This window comes from Calypte anna, chromosome 1 (genome assembly GCF_003957555.1).
Source record: "Calypte anna isolate BGI_N300 chromosome 1, bCalAnn1_v1.p, whole genome shotgun sequence".
NCBI lineage: Eukaryota > Metazoa > Chordata > Aves > Apodiformes > Trochilidae > Calypte > Calypte anna.
The window spans coordinates 46566505-46590504 of NC_044244.1; positions in this window are offsets into that span (position 1 = coordinate 46566505).

The window sequence follows — 24000 nt, forward strand, 5'->3', positions numbered from 1 at the left end:
GATATTAACTGCACACAGTAACTTTTTCTTTATTTATTTATTTATTCTTCAGCCAGGTGACAGAAACAGCCGCAGAATGTTTTCCCCTTATGAAAGAAATAGGGGTATTTTGGGGGCAGATTATAAAATGTGTGTACAAGGAATGAACCGCCTTAAGTATCGTGCTTAATTTGCTCTTGGTCATTGTCTAACAAAAGCATGACAGTAAACCCTTCTCTGTAAGAAGTTATCAGACTCATGAAATCTGCAACATGTATAATTTTTTTTTTAATATAAAAAAAAGTCCCAAACCAACAAAAATGAATAAATGGGTTTTCATCATTGGCATGGGGCATTGGGTTGGTGTAGATAAATTTAAATAGGATGTTGGCACTAAAAAAAGTGCTGTCTTAGAATGTGCATTGGTCTAATTATTTCTTAGGAAAAAGATCAAAATAATTTTTTGGAGATTTTTAGAAGTCTCTGCCAAGCACAAGGGGACATAAACAATATAAGTGCTTTGCAGTGTCTTCAGCAATGCTACTTGATAAGTGTGAGGAAGGCATGAGACATTTCAATGTCCTTTTTCAAAGGATCCAATTGGTCTGAGCTACCTGCATGTTCTCTGATATCCATGTGGGTAGAAAAATATAAACCTGTAACAACTACATGATTAGTTTATAATTATATTAAAGTAATTGTACTGCACACAAAATTACTCTGTTAATCCTGAATAGGATGGAGTGGTCAAAGCAAGCTCTTTTCCAGCTCTTCTGAAAACAAAGCCTTTAAAAACCAAGTTTTGACTAGACTTTGCTTCTTTGCCTACTCTTGCCAGTTCATCAAAAGCTAATTTTCCCAAAGTGCATCTGTAAAAAAATTCCATCCCATCAATGTAAATTTTTTGTAAGAATTTCTAAATTCATGCTGTTCTGACAGACTTGCATCCATAAGAATAAGCAAGGAGATTCACACTGTGCAAGAACTGGTCTTTCAGAAAACATGCCACACAAGTACAATGTCATTCAACATTGATTGAACCCAAATACATAAATAATTCCAGAAACGTAGAGAGAAATGGGTTAATACCTTTTAAAGTATGCTATGCTCATCATGAGTGCTCTTATAATTAGGTTCTAGGCATGCAGATATGATTGTTTTAAATTTTAAAGGAATTTGTGTCAAATACCAAACAGCTACCAATAGAATAATAACGAGCAGCATTTGAGCACATTCAGTAGTCTAGAATTTTAGCAGGTACTAAAAATATAGAGTTGTTTTTTGTTGGTTTTTTTGGGTTTTTTTTGTTTGTTTGTTTGTTTTTCAAATAGTAAAAAAATGGTAGTCTTTTTTCTGTTTCACTGAACTTTTGAGAACAGGAGCAATGTATTTATAATAGAGATAGAAAAAGCTTAATCTGCACTTACCTCCGGTTCAGACAGCTAGCAGTGACAATCCTTCTTTCCTTGTCAAGTTTCAAGAACTCACAATCCTTAATTTAAACACTTGAGAAATCTATGGAGCCTGTCAGTCTAGTTAATGAAGCCTCCTCCTTCCCCTTTTTAAACAAAATCTGACTTTCTTTACATATCTCTGATTATACAAACAGGTTCTGTGCTTGAAGAGTGAATAATCCAGTACTACTTCCTTTGACTTGTTTTCCTTGCCACCCCCCATAGTTCACTATAGAAATACAGCTTCTTTAAAGGTGAGGACCTAGTCCAAAATAAACAACAGATATACGGCGTTTTCAATACAAAGAGTATGCAAAGCTTGACACAAATTACTGCTTTGATCAAAGGGCTTCTTCATCTTGGGAACTAGAAGGTTATGTACAGGAATGAATAATCTCAAGATTTTTTTACATATCTATCAAAATATACCTATTTTTCAAATATTTACAAGACATGAAACTGCTTGCTCACATAACAGCGTTTGTCAGAGTAGGTATATATGATGGTACAAGAAGAGATGTTGTGAATGCAATTGTTCAGAAAGTTATACCACCTAATTAAGAGGATTTTGGCATCTTAACATTGGTTCACAAGACTTATTAAAGCAATTTATTTAGAAAATCAGATGCTGAAGTAGGATTGATACCTCACTGTGCTAAATGTTGTGAAATATATATTGATTGACATCTCTTTCTCAATGAATTTACACCACCCCATGGGGCAAAACACTGTAAATTCTTTTCATATGGTATAAGAACATATAAAACCTTTTTTTTTTCTCTTTTTATTTTGTACCATAATTATAGAAATCTAGAAGGAAAAACACATGAGTGTCAGGAACATGAGATCGCACAGTTGGATCGTTTGTGTAAGAATTATGGTTGGATCGGATGTCCATTAGCAATAGTTATTTCTGATAATAGTTTTCACACCTGTCACAACTGAAGAGAATCTTGAGATTAAACATTTACTTCAACAAGAACTAATATGTCATGAACACTAACGACGTAGTCATTTGCATTCATTGAGAAGAGATAACATAGAATACAACAGATATTTAAAAATCTATGGCCCTTGATCACTGAGGCTGGCATCACAGCTGCTGGTGAAATTATGACCAAACAAGGATAGAACTGGAAGCATGTAGGAGCAGAGATTTTAAGAACAAGATTAAATTGAACATAAAAGAGGTGGAGCTCCAGCAGGACCTACTTATAGTATAGCATGTTCAGAATTAGGTATTGAAGGTTAGAGGATATTACCATAAATATTGAGTCAAGGCAGGAGAAGATGAAGGATGTGAGTTTGGAATTCCTTTTGTTAAACCACATGTAGGCAAGGCAGCTTGGTTAGTACAGAGAGATGTGTGGCAAGATGGGGATGCTGTCAGAAAGATGGAAAGCAGTATCAGAAAGTGGTGCTTCAATTGGACATGAATAAAAAACAGATTACAGTATTGGGTGCATGGACCAAACTTTAGGAAGACAGAAGCAAAGCTAGTCATATTAGCCATCAATTTTAAAATTCAAAGGCTACCAAAAAGATCATGTCAGGATGAAAGACAACTACAGGACAATGGAGGTAAAGAGTGGAGAAGCAGGTCTCTGAATGAGCAATGTAAATATTATATATCTCTTCCCTGAAAATCAGCTAAAAGGTTTTCATCTTCTCATAGGAGCTACCTGGAAATTCTCATTTAAATACTTGGAGTTACCATACTTGGAGTTTGGACTTATCATTATTTATTTATTTATTTATTGTTCTTATTTTTAAATGTCTGGTAAGGACTCAGATATAATAGCATAAGATAGAGTTAATATTTTATTTTTCATGTATGGGGCTACCAGTGTGGGCTAACCCATTAGGTGCTTTTACTGAAGCTTTGGAAACTTTGCTATTGAGTGCATTGCATGTATAAAGCTGTGGAAGTCTTTCATCCAGATGTATAGCTTTATTTATGCTTTAATTTTCTGAAGGCTTAACCTGAAAAATTTCCAGTTCAAAAAATGTTTTTGACAGGGGTATTTTATTTGTATACTCTGTGTGTGATACCAAATTCTTTAGACTAAAAAGTTAAGAATAGTTTCTTTGAATTGCATTTTAGTATCCAATCTGAAGTGACTGAACCACCTTTAAATTGGAGCAATTTGCATCTCACTGAAATTCATCATTATCACACCTCCTGGAAACTGAGAACAATTTAGGCTGTGGGCTAGATACAGTTGCAGGCTTTCCAGTTAAAAAACTTGCCCATTATAAAGCAAGAACCTTATCTATGTGCCAGAAGACATTTATGGTACCAGGATCACAGTTCAAAAGTGGCTCTGTATTTCCAGCTTGGGCAGTGATTAAACCAAAACTGTCACTTGCCAGAAACCTTGCTTTTGATCCAGTCCATAGAAGAGATTGGTTTAGGGGCAAATCTATCCATTCTCATTTATGTTACCACAGTCTGATTGCATTCCTTAGTTTCTGGGACATTCAAAGGTTTTTCTCACTTGCTTGATATTTATCAATCTCTTAGTGGTCCTGTCATGTTTTCTTCTTCCATACTTTGTTAAATACTGGAGATTGAAGAAATAAAAAATGATCCCTGGAGAACTTCACAATTAGAGAGAATTAAGTTGGAAGTTTGAATAGGTGTTCAACAAGACTTAGAATACCTAAAGCATATCCCCTTAGCCCTCATGCAAACTGCTGTCCTGACATCCCTGGGTTCATTGCTGCAGACAGGTTCAAGTGACTGAGGATCATTCATCTCACAAATAGCATTTCTTTCTCCACAAGCTGATCTGAAATCCAGATTGTGCTGGCCTGCTGTATTGATTCCAGTTTTCTCTCTGGATAGTATCTCTTTGAGCATACTCCAAAATGAAATGTTTGAAGCTGACTGCTAGCTAATGTAATGCAATTTCTTCCTTGAGGGGAAAAAAAGGACCTGCCCTGAGAGGGCAATTGATTAATTTAGCCAAGAGAAACGTAGTTGCTCAGGATAAATTATGCCACAGGTCAGAGCCGGAGGTCAGGATGAAACAACATTCAAGTTTCCATTGCTTCTGGAGATGTAAACTTGGTTTCTGTAATGAAGGCCAAGGTGTTTGCTGATCAGTGGGCAGGGACTCAATTGCTCTAATGTGTGAACACAGTCCTTGACAGACACCCACCTACTCTCCCAGAAGGATGAAGATTGCCCTAAGTTTGCATGCAATACCTGATTACTGACACTCATTCCTCTTGACATCAGATAAAGGAGGGGCTGAAAGTTCTGAGCTACATATCCCATGTGAGTACACGGTTGTATGTCCAAGGAGGGGGAGATGAATCATGCACACCTTAGGTCCACTGGCCATATTTACTGACTTACAGCCTTTGTGCTCCTGCTGAAGTCAATGGTTAAAGAGGTACAAGTCAATACAGAACTTGACTTACAGTATTTCACATACATATTTAAAGCAGCATGGCTTTGCATGATATTTTCCAGCTTTATTACATGAATACATATGTTCCTGCTGATGTAATTCTCTTGAAAGGTATAAATAATGGATATTCTTCGTAAGCAGTTGACCCCCTGGAAAGACTGAAATCAGAGAGAGGGAGAGAGAGTTTGAGCTACCTTGCACAATTCAGCTCCCACCTGCACTCAAAGTCACTGGATAAAAGTCAGTTATAGGAATGCCTGTAATGTGTCATTGCCTCCTGCCTCCAGTGTCACTCTGGTCACTAGCACCAAGGAGTCTATTAGGCGGAAAAGACAGGGGGAGAACAACAGTTGAAGTAATGCAGCTTGTTAAACTACTGCCTTTCAAGCCTTAGAGAGCACTTTTATTTTTAACCAAGAACAATCACTGTGACGGGGGGGGCTTTAGCATCAAAACAAGTGTGGTGCCTCCCTTTTTCAACAACTAGCTACAAGAATAAAGAAAATAATTCTCAAATGTTGCTAGTTCTGAAGCATTTTAATAATTTGTGGTCCAAAGACTGCCATATCTGAAAACAGACAACCTAAGATCACCGTACGTCCTTATTGCACTTCTGCACAATAATAAAAAAGAATGCACGAAAACAGCAGCAGTGACTAAGTTTGCAAAAGGTACATAAATTTTGGAGAGGCAAAAAGCATTACAAATATCTAAATCTTGTCCACTGCCCTTACAGTTGTCTGGTTTGCATAATGATCACAGCATCTGATCTGCAGGTATGGGGATTACCTTATCAAGATGGCTGTTGCTCTACCTTTTTATAGACTGCTTGTGCATGGTTTGAGAGGACTCAACAGATGGGAAAAAAAGGCAGACTTTTTGGCATTTTTGTCTCTGAAGAGAAAATTCATCTCTTATTTTTCAAAGGAAATCTGAATTTTCAGGTTTCCCATCCCAGACATAGCACCTTTTATAACAAGAGCTAGTACAGCTAGTATAATCAGAAGCTGGTTGGTGTTAATACTTCCTACAAATGTTTCAACACTGGTGGTAATGTAACAGGAATACTAGTGAGTTTTAAGGGGCTTTAATCACCAGATCTGGTCTAGGCTTGCATCAAGCAGGGTTAGGAGAAAGCTTTTAGTCTTGCTCTCATAGTCTAACCACTGGAGCAACAGTAAGAAACATCAAGAAAAACTCCAGTGTTTTCAAACAATAAAACATCTAAGCACTATTATAGACTTGAGAAGAATTTTGCTTCATAAACTGAGAAATGCAGGTTCTCAAATCACTTATATGCTCGTTGGTGGTACACTAGCAACCAAACACACACTCAAGCCTTGGTCAGAAGGAAAATGGGAAAACCAGCCCTTTGTCCCTCCTCACCTAAACAAATTTAATGCAGCTCTTTTTAGAGCAAATTCAGTTCAGTATTATAGTCACACACTGAGGTAAAGTCTGCCTTTTTTTTTTTTTTTTTTTTTTTTTTTTTTAAGGTATTGGTGCTAACAGAATATTCCTCTGGATTTGCACCTTTTTAAATGAGATGAGACTCCAGCCTACTGTATACAGTATAATTTTTTTTCCCTCTATGGTTAGTTATAGTATAAACATACCCTGCTTCTTTCATACAACCACCTGCCATTTTTGCTTTATTGCTGCCAGAAGGTTTAAAGGCATGCTTTTAAATATCTTGAAAGTTTCCTGTTGATAAGAAAAGGTGGTTTTAGCACTTTTAAGTAAACAGTAACACACAAACATCACAAATCACGCTTTTTGATAGAATCTACATTAGCTACATGAAGCACAGGAGACACTACTGTGGGGGGAAGAGGGGAAAAAAAAAAGCTCAGTTTCTGGAAGGTAGTCCTAGCAAAAATTAGTTACAAAATGTGGGCTGAGTATATACTGCTACATATATTAAAACAATTAAGTCAGACTTTAAAACAGTCTTTGTATATATTTTGTCTCAGCAACAACCACTGGGCAGTTGTGCAGGTGGGACAGGTGGTTCTGAAGCAGATAGCTAACACTGATGAGCATTTTAATTCATTGAAATCCAAAACTCAAAGGGGAAAAATTATCTGTGATATCCAGGAGAGTATTTACAACACAATAATACAAATAAACATTTTTTTTAAATGCTGTAACATGAAATATTAAGACTTCAAAATCATTGATGTGTGTTTAAATTCTGTCATAGAGCACAAGTCCTTTCACCAGGCAGCAAATTAAACCATAGGTGACCAAAAGAGAGAATGTTTATTATAAATCATGAGTACAGTGTATAGATTTAAACTGTAAACATGACCTCCTAGGTGGGTACCTACAAGTACATACCCTGTGTCAAGAATCACAAGATTTGGGATGTCAGCAAAATACCAGATGCATGCTTTACATAAACCCCAATCTGACAAGTGGTAGATTTATAACCTCTCTGTTTGGAACAGTTCCTAGACATGTAAAAAGAATAATTAAGATAGCCTCTTGGGGGGTAAAAGTGAGTGGTGGTTAAACCATAGAGAATATTCATAGTAAACAATTTGAAATGCATATCAGTTTTCTCTCTCTCCATTTGAGAGTCTTCAGTGAGGAGCTTCACATTTCTAATGGTGTCTTTAGTATTTGTGATTCAGAATACTATAGTCTATGAAATATTATTCTGATCTCCACTATTTGGGCTGAAGTTTTATTGTTGGGTCTTTTTTAGAATTAGTTTGACTAACCAAATAAAGTGGAATCATTACTGCTTCTGAATTAGAAGACTAAAATGTTATAACCTGAGAATTAATAACATGTTTGTGTAATGTGTTAGGACTCATGCCTTTATGTTAGCAGAGGCAAATCACATTCCTGGAAGGTTTATGGGAGTGTGTCTCTACTTTGCATTGCAAAGGCTTCTTCTGGAAGCAATAGATCCAGTGTGAGGGATCACACTCACAGAAAGTTATAGGCAGATTGGAGTAAATCTGCACACATACGAAGAATTTGGTTTCCTCTCTTATTTGATGTTTAATCTGTATCAACTGTGACTGCTGCCAAAAGAGAGTCCCATGTCTGTTCACTTGCTTCTCCTGTTTCCTTCACATCTGATGTGGTGCCTAGGAGGCTATGAGTTGAGTGGGTTATTGGCTTGATGGAAAACAAGCCCACTGAATTACAGTTCTCAAAGGTATGTGGTTCACTGATCTGGCCCTGAAGAAAAATATGGGAATACATCACTTTGGAAAAGGGAGAGAAGGGCTGGCACTCTCAGCAGTAGCCTTTTGCTATGCCAAATAAAATTCAATGTGAAACTGTGCATGGAAACTGCAGGTCTGTGGGCATCAGAGCCATCCAAAGAGCCTGCTGCCCCTTCCACCCTCCCTGATCCATGGTCCTTTCTTACTCAGGGCTGTGTGATCACATCCACTCCTTTACACTGATTTTTGATCCTTACTAGAGTCTGTCATCAGCCACTTTAATTTAAAAGCTTAGTGAAAGCTATCTGACTGGTTTTGCTAGGCTTGTTTTCTAGGGTGTGCTTTTTAAGCATGTTATAATAGGGATCATATGGGCTGGCACATGGTGAGGGAAGATCTGGAGATGGGGTAGCAAGGTGAAAGGGAAAAGGGTAGCTTTTATCAACACTGAACTGCTAGAAATTCTGACTTTTAAGAAAAGTCCGTGTTTGGGCAGCTTGGGAATCAGAAAAATAAGAAGTCCATCTTCAAGGCATAAAAGTTCACTACAGTGAAGTAATGCTTCTTCCCCAAAACCCAAAAAGAGGGCAAAAAAAACCTGAGAAGGGCTTAATTTGTTTCAAAGGTGATTTTGAAGAGGTGGTGGAGGAAAAATGTTCTTAGCTATGTGGTTAGACCAAGATCAGATAAACACTTGAGGGAGGTTCTAGGAACAATTAGTCCCTCCTGAAAGAGGGTGATAAGCAGTCTTTTCCAACTCCACACTCAAGACTTTTCTAACAAGACTCCAACAAGACTTTCCTAACATAGGTTTAAAGAGGTAGCCCTTATTTTTCAGATATCAAGATAGAGACCATAATTCATAGAAATGTATTAAGAACAGTAAAATACAAAGAGCTATCCATCTGTAATTCATGCAGCCTTTTCTCACATAACTCATTCATCTGGACAATTTACAAAACTGGTCTGTCTGTAGCCCTATTTGCATTATAACAGCTGACAAAAGTTGTGGAAGCAGGGAGGATGGCTTTGTGATGAAGGCCTGGAGCTAAGTTAGGCAATCAAGAACACTCCTTCTTCTGGGCTGAAAATAGACATTTTGTATGAAGAGAGAAGACATATCTGATAAAAAAACCCCAGAATTTACATTTACTCAGATAGCTTTAAAAAAAATTATTGACATGGGAAGAGGACATGAAACCTGGAGTCAGAAGTCATTTAAGTGCTTATGGCACCTCTTCCCACCTATATCTCTTCTGTTTGTTGGTGCTTAAGGCCAGTATACTAAAGCCCACATTTAATTTCACATTTATCTGCTGGTCTTCATGCAGCAAGCAGGAATGGATACCTCATTGTACAGCTACACGATCCCCAGTGGAGCAAGTCCTTCATTTCTGCCTGAGGGGTCAGAAAACTGACCACAACAATGGCAAAAACAGCTCAAAAAAAAATCTCTTATTCTACCCTGCCTATTTCCACCTCCTCCTCGTTCAGTCCCCTCCTGAGCCTCAGGTGTGCCACCACTTGTGGGACCATGTGGTAAAAGAGCAGGATGAACTGATCTAAGCTTATAACAGAAATTCTACAAGAAAGCCAAGATCCTGCAAATAGTTATGCCAGTCTCCTTTAAGAAAGGGGCTTGCAGTATAGAAGGAGTGAGTACAGTGGGAGGGCAAAAATTTCTTGATGCTGGCTTTCCTATAAAAACAATACTCTTGGAAAGCCAAAACTTCAGCCAGGGGCCGAAGCCTGTAATATTAATTAAACAACAACATCAGAATAACAGGAGTGGCTCCTTTCTATTTACTTGGAGCTACCTTCAAGTTACACCAAAGTAAATAAGAAAGAGCTGTCATAACAGAATTTACATGCAAAGATTGAGATATGTCTCCAGTGGCAGGGAGAGAATATTTATCTTTAACAGGAAAATGTTGGGATGGCAGTTCTTCTTTTTTCTTTTTTTTTCTTTTTTTTTTTTTTTCTTTCTTTCTTTGCCTCCTGTATCTTGAAAAGAAAAAAGGAGAAAGTTCCAGCTATAAAAGGTATTTGTCAAGAACAGCCATCGGCCAGCACCACAAATGAGCAACTCCAGTGTGAAAACACTTTCAAAGTTCTAAATGAGTTGTCCCTGTGGTAATAAAGAAAGGCTGTTTTACAGCATGACAGTCTGTAAGACAGCATTGTCAGCTATAGTTTATTTAAAGCACAAGGCCTGTAACAGGAAAATAATGACTTTAATAAAATTTACTATTGACTTTGTAGGCTAAAATCTTTCTGTCATCAGGAATACAGAAAAACAACCTGCCTGAAAGCCCTTCACTTAAATATATTCCTTTAATATTTCAAAGCAACTTGTGACTTTTTTTTTAATATACATGCTACTTCAAAAGATACTGTAGTGGGGTGGAAATTAGTATTTTTAATAGAAAGTTGGAATTGCTTACATAAGGGAAAAACTGGTAATGACCTATGACACTGTCTATGGAAAGCAACATTTGAGGAAACTGCAAAAGCAGTTAATGTAATTCCTTGAAAAGCTGTATAAAGCTATGTCACAAATGAATGATTTATAAATTACTGAACGTCCTTCTCATCTAGAGGATATCTTTTAATCATGCGCTGTAGTTTTCTCTGAGTGAACTCCAAAGAGCCTGCTGCAGAGATACACAGAAATCTGCAGCATGTTAACAAGGTTGGGGTCATTTCTAAGAATGGAGGGGGGAGCAAGAAAAGAAAAAATCCTCACATTCGGCATGATTTTACTTTCAAACCAATTTGATTAAATGCACTATAGCTTGCTGGTAGTGTGTAAGAGGTCATGCCTTTTATATGAAAAACTGCAGAATTTTTATTCCTTTAATGTTTTTTTACATAGCTAAAATAAACGGTGGTGAAAAGTTTCTCAACAGTTTATGACAGCTCAATTTAGAGGTGAAACCTTTTAATAAAATCTCATGAAATGAATGCTTTGGTTTATGCACTCTGTTTGTGTTTCCCACTGGAGTGCTTAACGTTGCAAAGCTGTGGTTTCTTTCTTTACTGCTTCAGAACAACATCGTGGAAGAGTATCTGGAGCCTTAGAACAGGAAAGATGTAGCTTAGCAGCTGTGAAATTGTTGATGGAGGAATCTTAATTTACAGTGAAAATGCTTTCCTCTTGACTTAAAGAAAGAAAGCCAAACACGCTATTGTGCGTTAATTTACGTAGCAGATAATTAATTAAAAATAGGAAAAATATTCCACAAGGGCTTTTTAGAAGGGACTCTGGGGTCCAGAAATAGTATTAAGAGGGTAACCAATTAAAGGTTTATCTAGGAATGAATAATTTTGCTAGGACTTTGGCAATGGAACTGGCTGAAGTCACATTTGTTGTAGCTTTGCTTTGTTTCAAGCACATCCACAAAATCCTTCTTATATTTGCTAGGGGACATATCAAGGAAAAAGCAATCTTTCCATAAGGAAACACACTGCCTGTCTTCCCTGATATGCCACCCAAAAAAAGTGACAGTACATTTCATAAACTCACAAAAGTTTAAACATGCAGTTCGTAGAAAATGTAGTTCATTTCCATGTTCTGCAATGCAGAGCTCATTCACAGAACTAGGAAGGCAAAAAGGGTGAGGATCAGAGCAGGACCAGCTCTGGCAGAAACAACCACTTACACCATATGAATTGTACTGGCTCAGCCTATCCATACAGCCAACATGTCATCAAGTGTTGCCAAGAACTCAACAGACAGTATCATAGGCATAACTCAGAGGAAGTATCACATTCAATGAGTGCTGGGAAAGCCTCAAAATCAGAGTCCTGGTAGGATGTTGGTTGTAAAACATCTGCTATTTTAGCTTTTCATGGTGACTTCCACAGTGATGTAGTATCGACCCTCATTCTAGTTGTTGATTGTGTGACGAATCATCCTTTGTGGGTTTCTGCAGCTAGAAGCAGGGTTCTTCTTGGCATCTTGTTCTAGCCTTTCATAATTTCACACCAAAGCTCATTAACTTTGGCAATGTGGTACACTGTGACATAACTAACATACTTGCAAAGATTAGGTTCATGTCTCTTTCTATTACCCTCATTTGGCAATGGTTACCAAGACTTTTGGGGGTTGTTCCAATGTAGACATACTCTAAAAATATTTTGAGTTTTACAGTTATGCCAAATTTTTGTAAATATCAGAGTCCTTAAAGATGAATTAGTACTCCTAAGTGCTACAGTTGGCTTCAGCCCTGTAAAGAATACATGAACTAGAAAAGCTTCAAAATCTTTATTTTTGTGCGACTGATAAGACTCTATGGTTAGAAGAAATGTGTACTACTTCTTACAAATATTTAACCAAATATTTGAAATAAAGTGCAGATTTCCTGGGGGGTACAGAAAGGGAAATAAAAGCTAAGATGTCTCTTTTTAAAATGGACACTTAAACTGTCCCTCCTTCAGTCCCTCTCCCATCCTCTTTAATCCCATCTCACACCATGGCACTGAGGAGTTGTCTTAGGAGAGACCCAATGCAAAAGATGTGCTCACATGTGATCTCTTGCAGGAATACACCTCAGGCTTTATAATCAAATTGGTGTTTCACTTATTTCTGAAATAAAATGTTGAATCCATTTTTATGAGACCCACTTTTCAAGACATATCAGCCCTCAGAAATTTCTATCCTCTTTAGTAAGAAATGCTGAGAACTCATTGCTTGGAGAAAAAATGAAGACTAAAGAACCTCTGTCTAAATTTTGGAGAATGTCTTCGACTCCAGCTCTTCAAAGTCTAGCCCTAACATTTTATCCAAACTGCAAAAGGATAGTTTTATTAATTTCAGCTCGAGGTTATTTTGACTTTTATCTTATTTTTCAAGGCATATGTGAGCAGAGGGAAAGACTTCAAATCTATAACTCATCAGCTTAAACTTTTTTTTTTTTTTTTTTTTTTTTTTTAAGGCAGTATTCATATAATGTAGAACACAGGACAATTATTCATTTAACTCTTCCCTGGGGTCTCAGAAGCTACAGCCTTCCTGCTACATACTGGGCAGGAGAAGGAAGATCAGGCAACTCAAGGGGAAAAAAACAACCTTTTTCAAGAGTACTTTATTATATTTTAAGTCTTTTAGGGGTGTACCTATTTTGTTCTGTAGTTGTTCTATTTTTGGTTTTCAGACATTGCATTGCTACTTAGTAAAGATTTTGGCAATTAAGAGCTAAACATCAGGAACCACACTGCATCCAAAACAGAAATAAATATGGCCTGGCAAAAACATGTCATATTGTAAATTGTGCTTTCTAAAGTACAACTGAAAATAAAATATAGTCATGGGATGTGAAATAAGATGCCTAGACACCTTCTAGTCATTCCTTCTCAGCCTGGATAAATAATTAATGGCCTTATATCAGAGTATCTACGTGTAAAACTTCTAAATTATCTAGGAGGCTGGATGGCTTAATTCAAGTACACATGTGTACTTAAATATTTTCTTTCTGAAAGGATCACCTGACACAGGTAATCAAGGAGCCAATGAGGCAGATACTCTGCTAGACCTCATATTTGCAAACAAGGAAGAATTGGTTAGGAATAAGGACGTCAGAGGCAACCTTCACTGCAGTGATCACGAAATGAGATCCTCAGAGGATGAAACGAGGTAAAAAGCAGAATTACAGCCCTGCATTTCAAAAGAGCAGACTTTGCCCTTTGTAGGGACATGGTTGGAGGAAACCTATGGGGACAACTTCCCTTTCAGCAAAACCGAGTAAAAGGTTTTATTTTTCTCTTCTTCTCAGTCCTTCAGTTGAGAAAAATAATAGGTTTCTGGCTTCTATTGATTAATCAGCTCCAAATCTGCCAAAAGCTACCACATTTGAGCAATTACCTTCCATCTTGTTATTCTTGATTGATTTCAATAGAAGCTGATCCTGCTCCTGAAGTGTTTGGTTGGAACCAAGGCAGTGGCTTCAGCCAAGGCCAACTTGAAACACTACTACTGAGCCTACTGAGTTGTAGGCTCTTTGAGATGCTGAGACGCAGGGATGTTTAAAGTTCTAACAGTAACACTTCTTCTCAGATACTGAACTACTAGAATGACTCCATGTACAGAAACTTCCTTTTTGAGGATAACAGTTATAAATACTGACTTCAATGCAGGTCAACATGTAGCTGTACCTAGCTTTACCCTGTGCTGTATCATATGTGGAGAGAACTTTCATTAATATACAGAGATGCCTCAAGAGAAAATAACATCACAGCTTCCAGTAGATGGTTATAGTTGGACTGGTCTATAGCAAAGCCACACTCCCTAAAAGAGTATTGTTTCTAGAAAAAACTTATCTAGATCTGTTCATTCATTTCTGAGAAAACTTTCATTCTTCACTAAGTGTTCTGCCTTATTTTTATTAATATCTTTTTCAATCAAGTAAAACAAAAAATGTTTGTCCTCTTCTATTTTACAATCTCCTTGACCAAAGTGTAATGCATTTTTTCCCCAAAACCATTTAAGAGGCAAGTAGTCTGAACAATTCCAGCATCTTCCTTGTTTTTGCATTCACAGAGTATAAATCAAATTTATGCACAATATTCATCAAAGCTGAGCTGGGCTGCTAATAAGTGTGTAACTCAGATATAGAATGAGCCATTTAAAGAAGTTATTGATGCCAACATTAAATTTACAATTATTCATAAAAGAAAACCATTTGAAGAATTCCCCATGCTGCAAGTACACAAAATACTTTGCTGCACATAAGAAGTTGCATTTATTAATAGCCCTTTTTGCCAGAATCTCATTTCACCAAAGGAAACTTCATCCTCCAATGGGAATAAGAATCACATGAACGTCACAGATGCTACACAGTTATTCACAATCACAACAAGAGACATCAAACTGTCTCACTAGAGTGACATTTCGAAGTGGGCAGTTGTTTAAAACATAAGACACAAAGAAAACTTAGATATAAGAAATTTTTGTAATTAATGAACATTATTAATTACACCTTTTCTTCCCCCCTTGGGTTTATACACTGTTCTAGAAATGCTTCATGCATATATTGTTCTTGTAAAATTTAATTTATGTTACACATAATATGAACATTTCTTTATTGATGATGTTTGACATTCCTTTTCAGTAGTAGTATACGAAGATGTCATATCTTGGGTGTTAGTTTTCCAGCCAGCTGGGCTACATCTTTATTTAGAAACTTTTTACAAACATCATGTTTCTAATAGAATGTTAGAGCCTCTCATTGGCTTTGATAAGGCATGTGAGTGATTCCGTAGTTCAAAAATCAGAACAAACTGAAGTTAGTAAAGCAAAGATTAAGGGCTATAAAAGGTATATTTGCATAACCAATTTTTCAGGAAAATAATGTTTTAAGAGTGTAAATATCTAGGCTATAAAAATAGTTGGAATTTTTAAAGTGAGATGGTTTTTGTGTAGATGTTGAAGCTACAGTCATGAAAATTCAGCTATTTAAGGTTAGATAGATTTCTAAATTCTAAAGCTTCCTTTTTCCTTTCAATAGGACTTTGGGAAAATATCAAATACCTATGATCCCAATGTCTTATTGAAAGCAATTAAGAATAGAGTATACAGGCATCATTTATTTCATTATACTACTATAACATATTTATGGCTCTTTCTATTCTCACTAGTGGTTTGGATTTTTGGTTTGTTTTTTCAAGACTCTCAACTTTTGCATCTTTTTAATTAAAATGGAAAACAGAATGGCATATGAGGTGGCAAAAAGAGATGTTTCAATGGCAGGATGATATAAGGGGTTGTTTTATTTCCTTTCTGAAACACGACCTCTCTGTAAAGTTGAGGAGGAAGACAGTCCAATAGTTTAATATCTGTTGTATTCTTTGACTGAATACATACCCAAAGGGATGGGGTGACCATCTTGCCACTGAAGGTGGTTTTCAGGTGGTCCTAGATATAGGTCACCATCCCTACTTCCCCTTTTTTCAAAGCAATCTCCACATGTTTGTCACTGTCTTCTAGGAAATAAGGAATTAATCTTCAGTTTCTTCTTTGTTGTCCTTTCCTAATCAATTTTTACCCTTCAAATGCAACTACCTTCTACCTTCCTTTGCTGGCCTCAAGTGTGTTCAGACATCTTCAGGTTCTCTATAGTACCTTCTCAGCTTGGCAGGACAAGCATTTAACTGTGAGAACCCTGCCAAGAAAGCTTGAGACCACCTCAATGTACTAAACTTGTTACCGGATTTTCCAGAGCCAGGTGCCTAGTATTAGGAGAACATGGGAGGGTGCAAGGTGTATGTGTCAGACCCACTGAGCAGGCTATCTCAGGTGCAGAAAGGAAAGACTGAAGAGAGACCCCATTCTTGGAGATTCTGGGAGACCCCATGGAATCTATGGTTTCAAGAGTCTAGGTGAGGTTTGCCTATGGGACCACTGTAGATTTCATAACCACAAAATTCCAAAGATTGTGACTGAGCCTCAGGCAGGCTGTGATCCATGAATCTGTTATCAGACATATGAAAACCTGGATCTGCCGAAAGCTGTGAGATGGGAACACAAATACCTTGAGTGACAAGCGTGGAATTCTTTCTGGATTTCCACAGACCGCAAGAAGCAAAAAAGGGTCAGAGCCTAAAATCCTTGAAAAAGGACTCCAAAGACTATGGCTCTGGAGTAGAATGGAAAAATTCAGAACTATACAAAGCTACCTCTGGATAACTGGAAAAAACTTTTTGATATGTGTTTACATCATTTAGTGACGTACTTAGGAAAATATAGAAGAGTGGTTTTGAAGTCGTCTTCTTTGAGACCTTGATTATGGAAGTTGTGCTTTAAAATTATGGAAATTTTATTTTTAATTGATATACACAAGGAAAACTCAGGAGTAGAATAGAGTAGAATTGGAATTAAAATTAATGAGAATGAGGATAGAATAGGATAGGACAGGAAGAATAGAAAAATAAAACAAAATCTGAATAACTAACTGGTTATGGCTTACTGCTAGCAGAGGCAGTTATTAGCCCATACCTATGGACTGATTTTCTATTATCAGTTAGAGTCCACCAGACATGTTCCTAGAGCACATATTCCAGTTTAATTTCATCTGAAGGGTATATCTTTCTGTGGTTGGAGACCTCACCATGGTTTAAACCACAGAAGGCGGGGCCCAATTTTTTCACATCAAACCTGGTCAGGATTAAAACTCTAAGGCAGCTTCACCAAGAGACAGTTCAGGGCTTTGTGTATTTTCTATCACATCAGGGACTGCTGCTGCTATCTGGTTTTGAATCAGCCAGTCTGTAGTTAAGGGGACCGTGACACACAGATGCTGACCTTCACTGCTCTAGCTTGGGTCTTAGGGTGTTTGAAACCCCAAAAAATTAACTCTGCATGCTGTATTCACAGGAGGGTTTTTCCTGATTTGCTGTAGTGAAAGTTCAGTAGCAGGACTGTCAGGCTTTGGGGCAATTTTCTGATTTTACATTAAACAAACATTTTCTTTCTTTTTGATTGTTATTTCCACAATTCATTGTCATCCTATACCAGGACTTAGCCAGACTGCTTAGAAAGAGGTCAAACTGACTGTTATTTTGCCAAGGATGCCCTTTTTATTTACTGTCTCATGCAAAAGAGAGAGACACATTTTTTTCACTCCAACATCCGTTTTGCTCACCAGGTCAGGCTTTTCTAAGGCCTCCTTTCAAAGGAGGGCCACCATAGAAGAAAATGGCAAACCACACATATCAATCTGGCTTCTCTCAGCAGATGGATGTCTTAACTACTGACTCTTGTGAAATGAACAAACTCAGTTCTCCTCTTCTTCCCTCTCTCTCTGGAAATTAAAATCTGGACCTGTGAAATTTTTTCCAATTAAAGTTTCAATGAGTCTGGCATGTTCTAACAAACCCATTGCATCAAAAATGCCTTATACATAATTGGTTGAGCCAACAGATGTCACATTATGGCTTAAGCCCTCCTGAGCACTAAGGATCAGAAAGTGGCATTTTTAATAAAAGAGCTTTTTCGTCAGTAAACCCCAGACATGACCAGTAGATAGATTAATGTCTGTGCGCATCCAAGTTGCCCACAGATGGTAGAATAATCTTGGACTCGTTTTCTTGGACAATGACTTGATATTTTCTTCATAAAACATCTTCCTAAAAACATTAAGAACTGTCAGATTAAAATAAAATCTCCAATGCCTTGAGGAGTCAGAAAAACAAAAATTATACAATTCATTCCTGTTTATATAAGCCAAGCTCAACTCTAACTCTGTTTTCAAAATATAGCTAATAGCTTATTTTCCAGTAATCACTCTTATAGGCACTTACTGAAATTCCATAGTTTAATAACCATAATATTTCCAAGACAGGTTTTTAAAGCATTTTCCGTCATCTCACCACATTTTCAAATCAATCTTGATCCAAACCTGGAATTCATTAAATAATAAACTCTCTCCAAGGACTAGTTTGGTCATTTGATGTCATAATTTTAAGAAATTTCACCGAAGTTTCAGAAGTAAATGAGAGTACCCTTCTTCTCATTGTTTTTGAGTAGATATTGTGGAGCTGTGTGTACAGTCATTCACCTAGAGATTTCAAATAATTTTACATCTTGGCTATTTCTAGACAGATGTGCTACATGCCAATTCAACTTTTTTTATTTGCATCCGGGTACTATGATTTACTGTGCAGTAAGAATGTTCCCATAGAGGAGTAACTTTTATAGGGCTAACAACAGTACTATATTAAACTCAGCTGAGAGCCAGAGAAGGAAAAAAAATCTCCATGTTTTTTACACTTGCTAGCCCTGCCAAGGAATTAATTCTAAAAAACAAAATCAATTTACATAAAACAAGTCTCTCTCCCTCTTTTTTTTTTCTTTTTTTTTCTTTTTTTTTTTTTTTTTGTGTGTGTGTGTGTGTGTGATCAGCATTAGATTATTTGTTATACCCTGGTGTCAGCTATCACTGGCAACGAACCAATGTCAGAGACTGAAAATGCTTCCAGTAGAAGAAAGTTGGGAAATTTTGACAAATTTCCTGTTTTCCTTTATTAGAATTCCATACTACTAGGGTCAGAGGAAGCAATGAGCTGTGATAAATTTTGTCAGAGACTTTGATGTCTGTCCACAGACCGAATGTGAGGTAGTAGATGATTTTTGCTTGTCAGCTGTATATATAAAATACATGGCAGTCTTATTTGCATGCATATATATTAAACTGTATACAGAGATCAAAACTGGACAGAGCTTGGTGAAAGTCTCTAAAACAAAGCAAAGAGAGATGAATTTTCTAATATAAGTTGAAAAAGCATCATAGCACCTGAGGAATAGAACCACAGAATCATATTATGGTTTGGGTTGGAAGGCATTTCGATGATCATCTTGTTCCAGTCCTTTTGCCATGAGGAGTTCACTGAGGTACTCACACACTACTTCTCCCTAACTGTGGTTAGTACAACCAGGAGGATATTTTCCCTTCTGGGATGGGGTTTTACTTATTAGAATTCCAACCTAGAAGAAAAAAACCTTTTCATTTAAAAGTCCAGTCAAAACTAATGCCTTTTAGTAAAATGTACTTTTGGCTTCAGTGGGCTGGGGGGTGGGAGGGGTTACCAAGGGAGAAACTTTAGGTTGAAAAATAATAGCAAGCTCTAGACCATAACATTTTAAATCCCAACACAGTCATGTAGGACTCAAAAGTTAATTGCTCATAAAGCTGAACACTTCTTTACATGTGCAACTGCCATATCCTTCACCAACCTTCAAAAGAAAGGGCTTGGAACTGAAGATGGCCTCTAAACTCTTAGACTCTTCATTCTATATTCAGATTTTATTTTTACAGTCTGCACTGGAAGGTTATTATGTTCTCCAGTTGGCAGTGAAGATTGAGCCAAAGTCTCCTCCTTCTCTTGATTTGCAGGGATATAATTAATTCTCAAGTTAACTGAGCTAAAAGTGGTGTAAACAAGAGGAAAGACCAGGCCTCCAGGAACAGAATTACTGCAGGAGCAGTCATCACTTTTAAAACATGGCAACATTTCAGAAAAACACTGCAGATGCTTTGGCTCTGTCCCTCATCCAAGATGAGCATTGCTTTTTGCTGCTGTGCTTTGCTTATTTCTCCCAAGTCTCCTTAGGCATTCATGCTAATACCTTGTACTTGATATGAGTGTTTTATAATTAGGCACACATACATGAAATACCCAAAACTATATTAAGCTTAAACACATTTTCAGAAAGTTATAAAATACTTTTGCCAGATTCTGTATTCTCAGATGAATTAATCTGAAAAACAACTGGGACTCAATTTAGGCCTTCCTGGCAGCAAGCAAGAGAAACGTCAAGCTCACAATTTTACTTTATTGAAGACCCTCTTAGGAGTCCATCAGAAAGAACTCTATCTGCCTGGTAGTCAGCTAGCAGTGGGAGGTAATATTTAGTTTATTAATGTGGCTTTGATTTTATTTTTTTTTCCACAGTGTTAATGAATAGTAGTAAACTATGACCCTGATCCAATTTCTTCCTCTCCTTTTCTAAAAAAAAAAAGAATTTCAAAAATTTAAAAAAAGGTTGTGAAACCTAGATAAAGTTAACAAGATCTTGCATAATATCAAAGTGCATTCAGTCGGTCCCAAGTTATCCAGACATATAGTCTATTTGTACACTAGAGTGTCTGAATTAAAACACATGCACAGAAACTGAACACAATTTAAGAGACCCTGTACTGAAGTCAAGGTTAATTTTGAAACAATCCTTCAGTTTCAAGGCAACTGTTTGGATTAGTAAATGTCTGTTCTGTACTGAAGAGTGGCTTACACTGATACTTGACAGCACAGGTAAACCATCATAGGGTTCTAATCACAAATAGACTGCATCTTAGCTACTAACTGTGAATTTCTAGAATGAAAGGAGCCAAACTAAAATGCAGAAACTTTTTGCCCTGTTTTTCTCTCAATAAATCAAAGTGAATTATAGATGCAGTCAGGAGTACTGTCTCAAATGTTATGATTCATATCTTCCAGCACATTACATTTGATTTATCTTGTTTGTGGGGTTTAAGATTGCATTACAAGGGAGTGAGGATATGTTGGGGCTAAAACAGCTGACTGGGGTAAAACGAGCATGGAATAAATACTAAGAAATTGAAAACACCATAGTAAAAAAAAAAAAAAAAAAAAAAAAAGACAATAGGATAGGAACTCTTGACAAATAATCTGCTGAGTAAACCACATTTGGAGAGGCTTTCTTTTATCAGTGACTTCAGCAGGGCTATCATGTGAGTTAACTGCTACTGGAAGAGGTGTAAACAGTTCACAGTCTGTTCCACATAATTAAAAGCCTAACAGGCTTTTTCTTTAATGTTGTAGAAAAATCTTTAGACTGATTCTCTGGCCATCAGCAGTGAGGTACATCACTGGTAATGTCTGAATTGCACATACATCCAGAATATGCAGTTTAAGTTTTCTGCCTCTTGTACTCCACGCTAAGGGTTTAGATGGGTTTTGTTTAAATTTCACTAAAGATGAAGAGAGGAAAAGTATTGGTCTAGAGGGAAAATCTCAAAAGTATTAGTGCTTGCAGAAGTAAATTGGAATTTGGAACATGGTTTCCAATAGTGCAAAGAGACCAAGAGGAGATGGAACAGGTATAAAGGCAGTGATGTATATTTCAGCATCTGTGGAAAAGTAAACTATCTATGCAAAGGTTTTGGATTTTGCAATGATCTCAATAAATGGGGAACTGATCTCAACAAGATCAAAAGAGATAATTCATATACAATCAAGTGAAGCAGAAATAGCTACTTAACAAGGAATTTGGAAAAAAGCAAAATTACTGTAAAAAAACCTCTACAGGAGAAGAGCAGTAGGTCATGGTTAACATTTAACATGGTAACATTTAATATTATCTTACTACGCAATGACATTTGAAAACACTCATTAGTATATGATCTGTAATGATGACAAAGAGAAAGTATTAATTTGAATTTTATTAAAGTGAGTTGTATTAATATGGACCAATATAACTGATAAAACTTGTTTCTATCCTTCCCTTTGTTTAGAGGAAAGCAAAAGTTCAAAAAAACCCAGAGTATTTGCAATGATTTCCTGGCTAATTGATGGCTTAAGAGGATGATGGGAGAACTTTTGGGTTTTTCATCTTAAAATTAGGAAACAACAATTAAATTGTGTAATATCTGTGCACATTTAAGTGGAATCACTTCATTACATGTGCAAAGCATTGAAGAAAGACCTTAGAAAATATGGTCCAAAAATCTGTCCTCTAATCCAAGAATTTGTGTGCTCCCTTGAACAAGTGGAATATTCCCAAGGGACAAGTATGACCACTATTGAATGTTTATTAATAACAGAGGAGATATGGTTTGAACAACCAAGTTCTAGACACTGAAAGCCCTCAGTAAAAGAAATGAAGGTCTACTTTTAATGGTAATGTGGAACTCCTTTTTCAACAATATTTTTAAGATTGTTTTATTCCTTTCCTTGTTTTGTGGGGGCTGCTATAGGACATCTGTTACTTAAAATGGCTACTTTCCTTATTACATATTGGTAGCTCTAATAAAATTGTGTTTATCCACAGATATATAAAACAAACAGCATTTTTCTGGTATTTATATATAGTATTTACAAAAAAGGTTTCTGGTGTTGAAGTCAATCCATCCTAATCACAGATTTTCTGTCACATTTACCTTCGTACCAGAACTCGTATCCATCTAGGAAATTATTTCTTGGAGAGATACAGGGCCAAACTCTCCTGTCAGTTAAACCAGTATGCACTTGGAGAGGCTCCAAATTAGCTAAAAATCAACAGAGGTAGCTTAATATGTTCTGGTGTAAATCAGAAGAGGATTTGGCTTCTGATCTTCTGATAATTATTCAAGAGTAAACAGCACTCAGTTGCATCACAGGAGAGCACTGGAATGCGAAATATTGAAAAACTGCAAATACATCGAAACAATAAAATTAGGAAATTAAGTATAAAGTGCCTAGTCTTGATATTTTGTCCATTGTCATTTCTCACAGAATACTCTTTAGACTATTGATCTGCACCTAGGACACTCACAGGATGTTGGTTTATTATGTTTGGTATCTTGTAACTGCTAGTGCATTATGAGATAAGAGTTTGTAGCAACACATGGCAATAGGGGATCTGTACACTCATGCTTCATTACTTCTTGACCTTTCAGATGATACCCAATTGAAAAAGGATCAGTTCTTACATCTGGCAAAAGCCTAATTTACTAATATGCTGTCCTCCTGAGTCACTGCTGTAATACATCTGCTGAACTTCTTATATATCTTGACCCCTGTTAATTCATTGTTGCTCAGTTATTTACTTTTGATGTGCATGCATGCATAACCTGGGGGTTGTTTTAGAGCTACAAAATTTTGGGTGGAGACGTGAACAGACTTTACATTTGAAGTCCAAATCAAAGATGGATCTTTAACCAAAATTTTCAAGCCAGTCATTCAACAAACAAATCACCAAAAAAAACCCCAAAATACCCTCAAGCCAAACATAACAATTAAAAACAAAAAAAAAAAAAGAAAAAAGAAAAAAAAAGCCTGATACATTACCAAGAGATTTAACGGCTCAGAGCTGTCAGCATGTTAATTAGGTCATTGCATCAGAGTCATCTTCCCCCAGCACCTTCAGAAGCTGTTCTGCCTCCCACCTGCCCCATCATCTCTCTGATCCCATACTGTGTTTGCCACTGCCATTAAAGGGGGTTATCTAAACTGCATCAGGGAGTGAAGATGAACCCTGGTTTACCCTTCATTGGAAATACCTATTTTTTTCACTTGATATTTTCCTCTACTATTTTAATTCATTTCAGTTTCTGTGATACAGTTCAACACTTAAACCACAGAAATTTAGATGCAGAAATGACTGGAAAGGAGTGTTGGTATGGGAGGGAGTCACAGGGTTGTGGAACTGTCAGTCCATGATGGCTCATACTGACAGTGGTCACAGGATACTCT